General features: G+C 39.1%; 1 protein-coding gene and 2 pseudogenes across 2 annotated transcripts in view; 2 read left to right on the top strand and 1 right to left on the bottom strand.

Annotated features, from left to right (window-relative positions):
* Positions 1-15794, bottom strand: part of ASXL2 (ASXL transcriptional regulator 2) — a 134590-nt gene that overhangs the window by 110624 nt on the left and 8172 nt on the right. The gene's annotated exons all lie outside the window — the stretch shown is intronic.
* On the top strand, positions 974-1056 carry LOC125163141 (uncharacterized; annotated as a pseudogene).
* Positions 10183-10741, top strand: LOC125162059 (FAU ubiquitin-like and ribosomal protein S30; annotated as a pseudogene).

The following is a 15794-nucleotide window of genomic DNA, read 5'->3' as shown; positions in this document are numbered from 1 at the left end:
AATCAAAAGAAAGAAAGAAAGAAAGAAAGAAAGAAAGAAAGAGAAAACTGGCAAAGGATATAAAAAAGTAGTTTAGAGAAACAAATACAAGTGGTCAGTAAACATCAGAAGATGTTCAACCACAGTCATGCAACCATAAATACAGAAATTGAAATCAAACCAGATTTTTTTCATCTACTGAGTTTGCAAAAATGAAAAGGTATGAAAAGCCCATTATTTGTCAGCATATGAGAAACAGGTATTGTCATCCATTACTGTAAAATGGCACAACCCTTTTGAAGCACAATTTGGTACTCTCCAGCCCCGATTGGGTACATCTCTGACCCACCAATTATAATATAAAAATTAATTATATGGCTATATTCTTACAAGAACACAAATAATACATACAACATTTACTTAAACTATGTTTATAACATGGTAAAACTGGAATGGCCTAAATTCCAGTAAGTTATTAGGAAAATAGATTTCTAATTAACCAAATAATAGAAGAATATGCCATCAAAGAGAGCAATGTGGACACTAAGAGACAACAAAAGTAAAAAGAGACAAAATGAACTACGTTAAAATTTAAAATCTATGCATCAAGGGACACAGTCACAACAGTGCAAAGCTGACCTACAGAACTGGAGAAAATATTTGCAAATCATATATGTTAAAGAGTTAATATTCAGGATAGTGTTTGCTTCAGCAGCACCTGTACTAAAATTGGAATGATACAAGCAAGGGGCATCTGGGTGGCTCAGTCAGTTAAGCACCTTGAGTTCGGCTCAGATCACGATCTCATGGTTCAGGAGTTCTACCTCCACATCGGGCTCTGCACTGATGACACAGAGCCTGCTTGGGATTCTCTTTCTCCCTTTTTCTCTCTCCTTCCCCCACTCATGCTCTCTCTCTCTCTCTCTCTCTCTCTCTCTCTCTCTCTCTAAAAAAAAAATGAACATTTTTTTAATGTAAAAAAAATAAAGTAAAATTAAAAAAATAAAATTGGAACAATACAGTGAAAATTAGCATGTCCCCTACGACATACATATTTGTGAAGCATTTTTTTTTTAAATCAAAGACATCCAGATGGCTAACAGACACATGAAAATATATTGAACATCACTCATCATCAGGTAAATACAAATCAAAATCACAATGAGATACCACCTCACATCTGTCAGAATGGCTAAAATTAACAACACAAGAAACAATAGATGTTGGCAAGGATAGAGAAAGGGGAACCCTCTTACACTGTTGATGGGAATGTAAACTGGTACACCCACTCTGGAAAACAGTATGGAGGTTCCTCAAAAAGCTAAATATAGAACTACTCTAGGATCCAGCAACTGCACTATTTAGGTATTTATACAAAGGATACGAAAATACTAATTTGAAGGGATACATGTTTATAGCAGCATTATCAACAATTATCAACAATAGACAAATTATGGAAATAGCCTTAAGTGTCCATCGACTGATGAATGCATAAAGAAGCTTTGGTATATACATACAATGGAATATTACTCGGCCATAAAAAAGAATGAAATCTTGCCATTTGCAACAAGATGGATGGAGCTACAGTGTATCGTGCTAAGCCATGCTAAGGGAAATAAGTCAGTCAGAGAAAGACAAACACTGTATGATTTCACTCAGGTGGAATTTAAGAAAAACAGATGAACATATGGGAAAGGCACTAATCATTAGGAAAATGCAAACCAAAACTACAATGCAATATCAATCATATCCACTAGGATGGCTGCTTTCAAAACAAAACAAACAAGACAAACAGAAAATGACAAGTGTTGATAAGGACGTAGAAAAAATGGAACCTGTACACTGTTGACAAAAAATAGTATAGCAGTTCCTCAAAAAATTACAAATAGAATCATAATACGAATACAGCAGTATCACTCCTGGTTACATATCCAAAAGAATCAAAACCAAGGTCTCTCAAAGAGATACATGTACACCATGTTCATAGCAGTATTATCAACTAGCCAAAAGGCAGAAGTGCCCACTGACAGATGAGTAAACAAAATATGATGTACACATACAATGGAATACCATTTGGCCTTAAAAAGGAAACTCTGGCACATGCTACAAGATGATGGAAGCTTGAGTACAATATACCAAGTTAAAAAAAGCAAATCATGAAATGACAAACATTGTATGATTTCACTTATACAAGGTATCTAGAATAGTCAAACTCATAGAAATGTAAAACAGAATGGTAGCTGCCAGGTACTGTGTGGGGAGGAAAAATGGGGAATTGTTTACTGAGTACAGAATATCAGTTTTCTAAGATGAGAAAGTTTTAGAAATACGTCACATAACAATGTGCATATATTTAACACTATTGAACTGCATATTCTAAGTAAACCTTATGTTATACATTATTTTACCACCACTTTTTAAAAAGAGCATGTAGATAGATGGAAAGATAGGAAATGTTAATGACAGATTCTAGGTGGTAGATATGTGGTTATTTTCTGTAAAACTTTCAACTTTGCTGTATTTATAATTATTCATAATAAAATATTATGGGGGAAAAAGAACAATGCAGCACTCTATGAGCAGATGTACAGACACTTGCAGAACTGTATATAGTATAGTTTAACTTCTTACCCTTTAAAGGGGTGGGAATGGGGCAGGATTACATATATGGAAAGAAATTTTCTGGCCTTACATCTTAGAAGCCATTATCACTGTTTACCTCTGGAAAAAGAGTTGGAGATGTAAAAGTCTATTATACCCTTAAAGATCTGGGATTTTTGCCATGAGCATCTATTATTTGTATTATAAACATACACATTTATCCAGGCCTATACCCATCATCCTCCCCATTATAAAGCAAATATTAATTCTCTAACATCTAGTTTCATGGCTTCACTTTTTACATTAAAAATGTCAACCCTTCTATAATTTGTTTTGGTATGTGATATGAAGCAGAGATACATATATTTTTTTCCCAAGATTATTAGGTTTCTCAACACTACCTGTATACTGAATTCTTAAATATATGTCACTGTCTCTGGATTTTCACATCTGTACTATTTACCAATCTTGTCTAGTCCCAAATCAGTGCCATGTTGCATTAATCACTGTATCTTTGCAATACATTATAACATCTAGAAATATGCTATGTCTATGGGCACCTGGATGGCTCAGTGGGTTAAGCATCTAATTTTGTCTCAGGTCATGATCTCACAGTTCAGGAGTTCAAGCCCTGTGTGAGGCTCTATGATGACAGCTCAGAGCCTGGAGCCTGCTTCAGATTCTGTGTCTCCCTCTCTCTCTGCCCTTTCCCTGATGGCACTCTGTCTCTCTGTCTCTGTCTCTCTCTCTCAAAACTAAACCAAAAAAAATTTTTTTTAAATAACAAATAAATTTTTAAAAATTAAAAAAAAGTTATGTTATGCCTCTTTTTTAAGGTTACACTTCTCTTTTTAAAAATATTCTTAGGTGGGGCGCCTGGGTGGCTCAGTCGGTTAAGCGTCCGACTTCGGTTCAGGTCACGATCTCGCGGTATGTGAGTTCGAGCCCCGCGTCAGGCTATGTGCTGACAGCTCAGAGCCTGGAGCTTGTTTCAGATTCTGTGTCTCCCTCTCTTTCTGACCCTCCCCCGTTCATGCTCTGTCTCTCTCTGTCGCAAAAATAAACGTTAAAAAAAAAATTTTTTTTTTTTAAATAAAAATATTCTTAGGGATGCCTGGGTGGCTCAGTTGGTTAAGTGTTCAACTCCTGATTTAGCTCAGGTCATGATCTCATGCTTCATGAGATCAAGCCTTCCATCTGGCTCTGAACTAACAGCATGGAGCCTGCTTGGGATTCTCTCTCTCTGTCTCTCTCTCAAAATAAATAAAACATTTTTTAAAATATTGTTAGTCTAACCCAGTTGAAGTTTTGATTTGTTTTCCAAAGTAGAACTGTACTTGACAAGAACTGAAATTTTATCATATTGATTCTTCCCATCCAAATAAAACAAATTGACTCTCTTCCATTTTTCAAGTGTTTCCCTCATCCTTTTCAGGGATTTTATAGTTTTCTTCACCTAGATCCTGCACATTTCTTATCCAACTTATTTCTAAATACTTCATAATTTTCATTGTATTTTGTTTACTATGGAAAGAAAGAAAGAAAGAAAGAAAGAAAGAAAGAAAGAAAGACAAACAGCTAGAAAGTCTCAAAATACATGGACATTAAACAACACACTTTTAAATAATACACAGACTATGGGGCACCCGGGTGGCTCAGTCAGTTAAGCATCCAGCTATTGACCTCAGTTCATGATCTCATGGTTCACGAGTTCCAGCCCAACGTCAGGCTCTGTGCTGACAGCACAGAGCCTGCTTGGTATTCTCCCACTCTCCCTGCCCTTCACCCCTACCAAATAAATAAACATTTTAAAATGAAATAACTAATACATTGGCTAAAGAAAAAAAATCGCAAAAGAAATTTTAATATATTATGAACTAAATGAAAATGAAAATACAAGTTAACAAAATTTCAAGATGCAGGAAAAGCAGTGCTTAGAAATTCACAGCACTGAACACATACATGCACACATTAGGAAAAAAATATAAAATTAATAATCCAAGATTCTACCTTGGAAACTAGAAAAAGAGCAAATTAAATTCAAACTCAACAGAAGAGATAATAAAAATGAGAGCAATAATCTGTGAAACTGAAAACTGGAAATCATAGAGAAAAATCAATACAACTGAAAGGTGGTTCTCTGAAAAATCAACAAATGAATAAACCTAAGACTAAGAAAAAAGACACAAATTACTAGTATTATAAGTGAAAGAGAGAGCATCACTACATATCCCATGGACAATAAAAGAATATAAGAGTATTATGGGGGCACCTGGCTGGCTCAGTTGGTAAGGGCCTGCAACTCTTGCTCTCGGGGTTGTTCGAGCTCCATGATGGGTGTAGAGATTACTTAAAAATAAAATCTTGGGAGGGGCGCCTGGGTGGCTCAGTCAGTTGAGCATCTGACTTCAGCTCAGGTCACGATCTCGTGGTTCGTGGGTTCAAGCCCTGCGTCAGGCTCTGTACTGGCAGCTCAGAGCCTGGGGCCTGCTTCAGATTCTGTTGTCTCCCTCTCTCTCTGCCCCTCCCCCATTGTTCTCTCTCTCTCTCTCTCTCAAAAATAAACAAACATTAAAAAATTTAAAATAAAATAAAATAAACCCTTGGGGTACCTGGGTGGCTCAGATGGTTAAGAGTCTGACTCTTGTTCTCTGCTCAGGTCATGATCTCACAGTTTGTGAGTTAGAGTCCCACATCCGGCTCTGTGCTGAAGGCACAGAGCCTGCTTGGGATTCTGTCTCTGTCTCTGCCCCTCCCCCACTCACTCTCTGTCTCTCTCAAAATAAACTTAAAAAAAAAACACTCAAATTTAAAAAATAAATAAAATAAAATGTTAAAAATAAACAAACATTATGAATAACTCTATGTCCATAAATTTGATAACCTAGATGAAACGTATCAATTCCTTGAAAGATACAATCTGTCAAAACTCAACAAGAAGAAACAGACAATCTGAATAGGCCTGTATATTTTTTTTTAATGTTTACTTATTTATTTTTGAGAGAGTGAGCACACAAGCAGGAGGCAGAGAGAGAGAGAGAGAGAGAGAGAGAGAGAGAGAGAGAGAGAAATTCCAAGCAGGCTCCATGCTGTCAGCACAGAGCCCGATGCTGTGCTCAATTCCATGAATAGTGAGATTATGACCTGAGCCCACACCAAGAGTGACACTCAACTGACTGAACCACCAGGTGCCCCTAGGCCTATATCTTTTAAAGAAATAGAATAAATAACTAATAACCTTCCAAAGCAGGATGCACCAGACCAACATAGGTTCACTGGCAAATTCTACTAAACACTGAATGCAGAAACTGTACCAATTCTGTACAATCTTTTCCAGAAGATAGGAGCAGAAGAAATACTTCCTCATTCTGAGGCTTGCAATACCCTAATATCAAAACCAGACAAAGACACCAGAAGAAAAAAAAAAAAAAAAACAATACAGATCAATATCTTTCATTAACATAAGTGCAAAAATCCAAATCCAACAAAGTGAATGGTAGCACACAGATTGGGGAAAACCAGAATTCAAAATACCACCAAATGGCAGAGTTTAGCAAATTTCCCCCTCCAGTACCTCTCAATCTGAATTCAACAGAGCCCAAAACCTGGATATGGGCATTAGTGTACATAGAGTTCCATTAGAGTAGGAGTCTCCTAATACTCAGCAACAAAGAAGGAATTTCTCCATTTTATTTCTTAAAACTTTGAAAGGAGGAAAACCTTCCCCTCCATATCAGAGGAGTTTAGGGTCCCAAAAGAATGAAGCAAAACCCCACTGCTCTTTCCCCTCTCGTCTCCGGCTGCTCAGCCCAAGGGAGATACAGTCGTAGGAAATGCAGAGTAAAATAAAGACATTTCTGGCCAAAGATGAAAAATGGGAATCCCCCCAAATCAGAAAGTACTGGGAAGACTGCCAACAAAAGAACTCAGGAAAGCGACCCTTAAAATTGTGTATGAACTCCTCAGCTAACACCTGAGCTATGCATACATGAACTGGACACTAAAACAGTATAGACAGACTTTGAGAATTGAACTGTGGGATAAATCGGGGTCAGCCAAACTTATCTATAAAGAACCAAACAGTAAATATTTTATGTTTTGTGGGCCAGTCTCTGTTGCAACTGCTCAACTGTGACCACCAAAGTATGAAAGCAGCCACAAAAAATATACACAAATGGGCATGGCTGTGTTCCAATAAAATCTTACTTATAAAAATAGGCAGTGAACTAGATCTGGCCCACAGGCCAGAGTTTCATAACCCAAAGGGAAGACCACCACCCAAATCCCACATAGTATGATGGTTCACACAAAGGAAAAGTCCAAATAGCACTAAAAAGGCTTTGAAGTCCTAACTGACATTGAAACAACAACCCACAGAAGGCTGGTCAAAACCTGAAGCCTAAACACAATTCAGCTGTTTGCTAAAATAAAACTATTAACATTCTCCATGTAATTTAAACAAGACACAGAGTGTCAATTACTATTTAAATTTACATGGTATACCAAAACCCAGGAAAACCTCAGTTTGCTTGGGAAAGAAAATCAAAACACAGAAACAACAAGATAACACTGGTATGGGAAATATTTCATAAAGACTTAAAAACAACTATTATAAAAATGCTCCAAGTAAAGGTAAACACTTTTTTTTAACATTTATTCATTTTTGAGAGAGAGAGAGAGAGAGAGAGACAGAGCGCCAGTGGGGGAGGGGCAGAGAGAGAGGGAGACACAGAATCTGAAGCAGGCTCCAGGCTCCAGGCTCTGAGCTGGCAGCACAGGGCCCAATGAGGGGCTCAAACTCATGGACTGCAAGATCATGACCTGAGCTGAAGTCAGACATCCAGGCGCCCGTAAAGGTAAACGGTCTTGAAGGAAGAGAAAGATATAAAGTAGAATATAAAGAACCAAATGGAAGGGCGCCTGGGTGGCTCAGTTGGTTAAGCGTCCAACATCCCAACATCTGCTCAGATTTCGGCTCAGGTCACGATCTCGTAGTCTGTGAGGTAGAGCCCCGTGTTGGGCTCTGTGCTGACTCAGAGCCTGGAGCCTGCTTTGGATTCTGTGTCTCCCTCTCTCGCTCTCTCTCTGCCCCTCTCCCAATCGCACTCTGTCTGTCTCTGTCTCTCTCAAAACTAAACATTAAAAAAAAATTTAATACAAAAAGAACTAAATGGAAATTTTAGAACTGAAACATAAACCAAACAAAAAAAAAAATCCCACCTTATCCACCTCATCAAATAAATCAATAAGAGGAAGTAAACATGAAAACAGAAAAACAAATAATCTAGTGATTGAATAAAAACCCTTTACTCTAAATTTTTGTATGCCAAAGGACAAATCAAGAAAATGAAAGAACAGGGAGGGGCATCTGGCTGGCTCAGTTGGTGGACCATGCAACTCTTGAACTCCTGGTTGTGAGTTTGAGCCCCACATTTGGTGTAGAGATCACTTAAAAATAAAATCTTTAGGGGCACCTGTGGGGGCTCAGTTAAGCACTGGACTCTTGTTCAGCTCAGGTCATGATAACACAGTTTTGCTCATGGGACTCAGCACAGAGCATGCTCAGGATTCTCTCTCCCTCTCTCTCTCTCTCTCTGCCCCTCCCCAGCTTGCACATACACGCATTCTCTCTCAAAATAATAAATAATTTTTTTTTTTAACTTTAAGAAAACAGAATGGGGCGGGGGGGATGTGCCTGGGTGGCTGAGTCAATTAAGCATCCAAATCTTGATTTCAGCTCAGGCTGTGATCTCATGGTTCAAGAGATCAAGCCCCATGTCAGGCTCTGTGCTGACAGTGCTGAGTCTGCTAGGGATTCTCTCTCTCTCTCTCTCTCTCTCTCTCTCTCAAATACACAAGGAAGAAGAAGGAGGAGGAAGAGGGAGGGAGGAAGAGGAGGAAGGAGAAGAAGAACCACCACCACAACAACAACAGAACCTATAAGAAAGGAAGACTTTCCAACTGATTTTTATAAGGCCAGCATTATCCTGATACCAAAACCCAGAGACAGAGGATACAAGACAACTAAAGATTAATGTCTCTCATGAACATAACTGTAAATGTCCTCAACAAAATAATAGCAAATCCAGCTATATATAAAAAGCATAGGGTGCCTGGGTGGCTCAGTTGGTTAAGCAAGCAACTCTTGATTTCAGCTCAGATCATGATCTCAGTTTGTGAGATTGAGCCCCACATTGGACTCCACACTTCAGCAACTGAGCCTGCTTGGGATTTTCTCTCTCTCTCTCTGCCCCTCCTCCACATGCATGTGTGCATGCTCACCCTCTCTCTCAAAATAAATTAATAAACTTTAAAATATTTTTAAGGGGCGCCTGGGTGGCTCGGTCGGTTAAGCGTCCGACTTCAGCTCAGGTCATGATCTCACAGACCATGAGTTCAAGCCCCACGTCGGGCTCTGGGCTGATGGCTCAGAGCCTGGAGCCTGCTTCCGATTCTGTGTCTCCCTCTCTGTCTGCCCCTCCCCGTTCATGCTCTGTCTGTCTCTGTCTCAAAAATAAACGTAAAAAAAGAAAAAAAATTTTTTAAAAATAAAATAAAATATTTTTAATGTTTATTTATTTATTTTGAGAGAGAGCAAGCTGGGAAGGGAAAAAGAGAGAGAGAAAGAGAATCCTAAGCAGGCTCCATGCCATCAGCACAGAGCCCCACAGTGGGGCAGGATCTCACAAACCATGAGATCATGACCTGAGCTTAAATCGAGAGTCGGATGCTTAAGTGACTGAGCCACCCAGGCGCCTCAGTAAATAAACTTAAAAAAAAAAAAAAAATACACACACACACACACACACACACACAACCCACAGGGGCACCTGGGTGGCTCAGTAAGTGGGACATCTGATTCTTGATTTCAAGGTCATGAGCTCAAGCCTCACATTGAGGGTGGAGCCTGCTTAAAAAGTTTCTTTTTTTTTTAACGTTTTATTTATTTTTGAGAGAGACAGAGCACAAGCAGGGAGGGGCACAGAGAAAGAGGACGGAGGATCCAAAGCGGGCTCCGTGCCACCTGCAGCAAGCCTGATGTGGGGCTCAAACCCACAAACCGTGACCACGACCCAAGCCCAAGTCGGATGTTCAACGAACAGAGCCACCCCCAGGCGGCTCCCCCTAAAAAAGTTTAAAAAGCATAATACACCACAACCAAGTGAGATTTTTTTCCCCATAGGAATGCAAAGTCAATTCAATATTTGAAAATCAATGTCATCCACCATATTAACAGTCTAAAACTTAAAAGCAAATGACCCTAGGAATTCACTCAGAAAAAGCATCGAACTAAATTCAACATACATTCGTGACAAAAACTCTCAGTAAACTATAAATAAAAGGGAGCTTGGTCAACCTGACAAGTACTTATAAAAAACCTACAGCTAACACACTTAACGATGAAAGACTAAATACTTTCTCCTGTAATCAGAAAAAAAGTATCTGCAAATCACATATCCAGCAAAGGGCTTACACCCAGGATGGATAGAGAATTCTCAACTCTCAATAGCAGAACAACAACCCAGTTACACAGTGGGCAAAAGACCTGAACAGACACTTCACCAAAGAGGATATACGCTTGGAAAGGAAGCACGTAAAAAGATGCTCAACACGGTGACATGGCACACAACAGGTGGTGAGGACACTCATGACCTTACTCCTTCCTCTTTTTTGACTCCATCATCTCAGTAGCAGCTGCAGTGGCCACAGTTCAGTCACTGACATGCAGCTCTGTCGGTGCCCAGGAGCTACACACCCTCCAGGTGACCAGTCAGGAGACAGCAGACGCGGATCAAGACTCATGTAGCCTCGCTGGAGGGCATCGCTCCAGAAGATCAAGTAGTGCTCCTGGCAGGCACACCCTTAGAGAATGAAGCTACCCTAGGTCAGTGCAGTAAAGGCTCTGACCACCCTGGAAGTAGCCCGCCCCATGCTTAAAGGTAAAGTCCACGGTTCCCCGGCCTGTGCTGGAAAAATAAGAGAGCAGACTCCCAAGGTGGCCAAACAGGAGAAAAAGAAGACCACGACAGGCCAAGCCAAGCAGCAGATGCAATATAACCAGTGCTTTGTCAATGTTGTGCCCACCTTTGGCAAGAAAAAGGCTCCAGTGCCAACTCTGAAGTCCATTGTAATACTGGCTTTCCCCAATAAAGACACTTAATTCAGGGGCACTTGAGTGGCTCTGTTGTTTACACGACTGGTGAGTTCGAGCCCCACATCCAGCTCTCTGCTGTCAGCGCAAAGTCCCCTTCAGATCCTCTGTCCCCCCTCTCTGCCCCTCCCCTGCTTGTGCACGAACATACTCTCTTGCTCTCAAAAATGAATGAGCATTAAAAAAAAAAAAAAAAAAAAGATGCTTAACAACATAAGCCATTAGGAAAATCAAAATCACAATGATGTACCACTGCACACATATTAGAATGGCTAAAATAAAAAGTGCTGACAGTACTAAAAGCAAGCAAGGATGAAGAGCAACTCTATTTCAAATACATTGCTGGTGGGAATACAAAAGGATACAGCCACTCTGAAAAAGTTTCCCAGTTTCTTGTAAAGGTAAACACACACTTATTCATTACACAGCAATCCCACTTCTGGGTATTTGCCCTGGGGAAATGAAAACTTAACATTATGCCCACCAATTTTTACTGCAGCTCCATTCTTATTTGCCAAAAAAATAAAAACAACCTACACATCCCTCAACAGTGAATGGATAAACCATTATACATTAGTACAATGAAATACCACTCAGCAATAAAAAGGAATTAACTATTAATACACAAAACAACACAGATGAATCTCAAAGGCATTAAAGTGAATTTAAGAAACCAGTCTCAAAAGGTTATACACCATATGACACCATTTATATGACATTCTCAGAAAGACAAAACTAGTGATGAAGAACATGTCAGTGGTTGCCAAGGGTCAGGGACAAGTAGAGGGTAACTATATAAGATATTCAGGCTTGTACCTGACTACAGTGGTGGTAGTTATATGTGTTAAATTCACACAATTGTGTAACAAAAAGGTCAATTTTTACTGCATGGTAATTTTTTAAATAATAACTTCTAAATCAAAATACTGAGATGAGCTAACAAGTGTATGTGTAAGTAGAAAATAAAAAGACAGTCACTACAGCATTAAAGTGGTCATTTTAGGTTTCTAATTTTCATAATACTATTGAGCATTTAAGACATAGCCACTTCATGAAATACCCTTCAGCCATAAAAAAAAAAAAAAAAGGGTTATTATTAGCAAACCCAGAAAATGACAAATGAAAGTATTTTTGAACATGAAAAAGCAGATTAGAGGGGCGCCTGGGTGGCTCAGTCAGTTAAGCATCCGACTTCAGCTCAGGTCCATGAGTTCAAGGCCCGTGACAGGCTCTGTGCTGAGAGCTCAGAACCTGGAGCCTGCTTCGGATTCTCTGTCCCCCCCACCTCTCGCTGCACCCCCACCCCTACTCCGTTCATGCTCTCTCAAAATTAAATAAATGTGAAGAAAAAAGAAAAAGCAGATTAGAAACTGAGAGACTAATTACAACCAAAAAGAAAAAAATGTATCAAAGACTAGAAGGAAACATCCCAAAATGTTTATATTGTGTCAGACAGAATAAGTGATCTTTCTTTTTTTCTAATAATTCATGAAACTTTTGCAAAATGAAAGAAACCTATGTTACATATTACTATAACTAAAATATATCTATTTTAAATTTCAACATGGATGGACCTAGACAATATTATGCTAAGTGAGATAAGTCAGATAGACAAAGACAATTACCATATGATTTCCCTGATATGTAGAACCTAAAAAACAAAACAAATGAACCAACAAAACAGAAACAAACTCATAGATACAGACAACAAACTGATGATTGCCAGAGGAGACAGAACTGGGTGATGGACCAAATAGGTGAAGGGGATTAAGAGGTACAATCTTCCAGTGGTAAAGAAGACACAGGTACATAATGTACATTATAGGGGATATAGTCAATGATATTATAGAAACTTTGTATGGTGACAAATTATATATATTTCATAATGTATGTAAACACTGAATCACTGTGTTGTATAACTGAAAGTAATACAATATTATATGTCAATTACTCTTCAATAATAAATTAAGCCCCATAAAGTGAAAAGTAAGACAGTAATCCTAACTCAGAACCAAGATTCACAAACAATAAATCGAAGTAAATTTATAAAATGTCAACCCTCATCTAGACCATTAATGAGAAAAAAGACAAAAATGTTGACCAAATACAGATTGAGAAAATATCTAAAAATGATACAAAGTAGACTAAAGCCATTTAAAAATTACAGCGTTTTAAGGCACAATTTAAATCACAAACATGCTCACACAACTTTTAAGATTAAAAGCATAAAACATAACTATCTTCACAGACAACTTTTATAACCCCTTGAATGAATATACAAATTCCTGGTGGGAGGTCTACAGAAAGTTAGTTTAACAATCATTTCCATTAAATCTCTACCATTTGCTACCTCTTGTCAGCTAGAAAACAAACTTGGGAAATAAATATGAAGCAAATCCAGGACTAAATGAAAAAAAATAGGCAAGTTGTCCTTCTATCCCCTCCAACATCTGCCCTCAAAGTGTGACTTTTGTATCACAAACTTGTAATAGGTTTTCCCCTGGCAAAAATGTCTCTTTTTTTTTACTTTTTTAACATTTGAGAGTCAGAGGGAGACAGAGCATGAGTGGCGGAGGAACAGAGAGAGAGGGAGACACAGAATCCAAAGCAGGCTCCAGGCTCTAAGCTGACAGCACAGAACCTGAGGGGGGACTCAAAGCAATGAACCGTGAGATCATGATCTGAGCTGAAGTCGGACGCCTAACTGACTGAGCCACCCAGATGTCCCAAAAATGTGTCTAATTTTTAATGAGAAATAACATTAAATGTGTTTTCACAAGAAGCAACATGCAACCCAGAGCTACTGTGATGTTCGACTCCCAGGAGCAGTAGTCACATTTAATACAGGATGACTGGCTCCTTCTGGAGTTGTGCAACACATGGCCCTGATTGATTCTACCACTGGCACAAACCTGAAGACCAGTGGTGCAGAGGACAATGGTATGGAAACAACAGTCATACAGGAACTCAGAGAGAGAAGAAAAATCAACATGAGCTAGTATAACTGGGGAAAGAGTTTTGCTTTCTTTTTCCATTTCAAGAATGGTAAGGTTTTGTTGTGTTAAACAGCATTCAATAACCTCCTGTATGTGTGAAAACTTCAGAAGACCAGCAGGTCTAAAGGCTTCTGCTGGAGAGCTGTAAGTGGGATCGGTGTAGGTAGAATAGATATAAAATGAGAAAAATTTGAATGATATGGAAAAAAATGTATACCCCCTCCCACCCTTTTAATTCAAGACAGCCATACTGTAACCTTCATAACCTCTTTACAATAAATCCCTCAAATGACCAAAACTGCTCAAACACAGGTGTGATGCTATCTCCTGCATAAAAACTCCATACGGTTCCTAAAATCAAAATAGTTGTCAGCCCAACTTCTAAACTATCCACATTTTGGCCCCAACCTACCTCTTCTGGCCTGATCTTTCACCATTCAGTACTCAAAGGTGAATTAGCCATGCATCAAACATCCCCTGCATTTTTCAGTGATCCATCTTTTCAGCTCTTCCGTCTGCTTAAAATGCCCTTACCCATATTCACCTATGTGAATTCACCTAACGTTTTATCAATCATCCCTCAATACCCAGGCCAAATATTCTGAAACCAACCCTGCCATGTTCCCTCTCCACCAAATTTTAGTATTAGTCTTGTTTGCTATTAAACAGCCTCTACAATACAAATTCATTTTGTGATTACGTTTAATTATGAAACTTAGGTTAAAACAACATAATTTTATCTCAGCTTCTACGTTGTCAGGAATCTGAGCATGGATTAACGGAGCCTTCCGCTCAGGGTCTCATTAGGCTGAAATCAAAGTGTCAGCTGGGACTGACACCGAACTCATTTGAGGCTTGGGATTCTTTTCCAAGCCTACTACCAAGCTTATTTGTTGGCAGGTTTCAAGTCCCTTTCAGTTCCCTTGCTGACTTTTGGCCAGGAGTCACTCAGCTCCTAGAGGCTCTCTCTCTGCCACTCTTTGCCTCATGGCCCTCTCTATAGGCAGTTCCTAACGTCTAAGTCAAGAGTGGAATTTTGTGCAGAATCTCCTGGAGCAGGAAAAGGATTTTCAGTGAGTTCTTAAAGTTGTTCACAGCTAGCTGAAGTCTCTGTGTGATTCCACATTCACCTTGGGAAACAACTGGCAAACGGGGTCCCTGAGGTTAAAGGGCTTTTCATTAGAATAGTCTCAAATCTCTGTGCTTATTTGCTAAGAAAGAACATGTTCACAATAGTTTTCTCATTCAAAAACATAAAGCAAAATGGGGTGGCTCGGTCGGTTAAACGCCAGAGTCTTGATCTCTGCTCAGATCATGATCTCAGAGCTTGTGAGTTCAAGCCTCGTATTGGGATCCAAGCTGAGTTCACAGAGCCTGCTTGGGATTCTCTCTCTTCCTCTCTCTCTCTGCCCTTCCCCTGCTCTCTCTCTCTCTCAAAATAAACATTAATAAAAAATTAAAAAAATAAATTGCACTCACTCAAGAGAACAGTGTCTTCATTTTTATCTCCAATTTAAAAAAGGTAAAGAAAAAAAAAGATTCAGCACTCATGTGCAAAAAAGTGAGTTAAGCTCTGCAGACAGAAACATTTAAAAGTCTCTGCCCTTCAAGGCACCTGGGTGGCTCAGTAGTGGCTTACTCTTGATTTCGACTCAGGTCATGATCTCATGGTTTGTGGATTCAAGCCCCACATCAAGCTCTGTACTGACAGCGCAGAGCCTGCTTGGGATTCTCCCTCTCCCTCTGCCTCTCTTTCTCTCTCTCTCAAAATAAAAAAACTTAAAAAAAAAAAACTTTAAAAACAAAATAAAAGTTTCTGCCTTCAAGGGACACAATCTTACTGATATATAAAACTGAATTTCCCCTTATTTGTCCACAAGGAAACATATATTTAGGAAAAATATGTCTTTGAAGCTGAACATTTTTTTTTTTTAAGTTTTTATATCCTTTTGAAGGAGATAGAGACAGAGTGTGAGCAGGGAAGGGGCAGAGACAGAGAGGGAGACACAGAATCCGAAGCAGGCTCCAGACTGAACAGCCAGCACAGAGCCCGATGCAGGGGTCAA

Source organism: Prionailurus viverrinus, chromosome A3, assembly GCF_022837055.1.
Source record: "Prionailurus viverrinus isolate Anna chromosome A3, UM_Priviv_1.0, whole genome shotgun sequence".
Classification (NCBI taxonomy): domain Eukaryota; kingdom Metazoa; phylum Chordata; class Mammalia; order Carnivora; family Felidae; genus Prionailurus; species Prionailurus viverrinus.
This window is presented reverse-complemented; position numbering and strand designations above follow the sequence as displayed.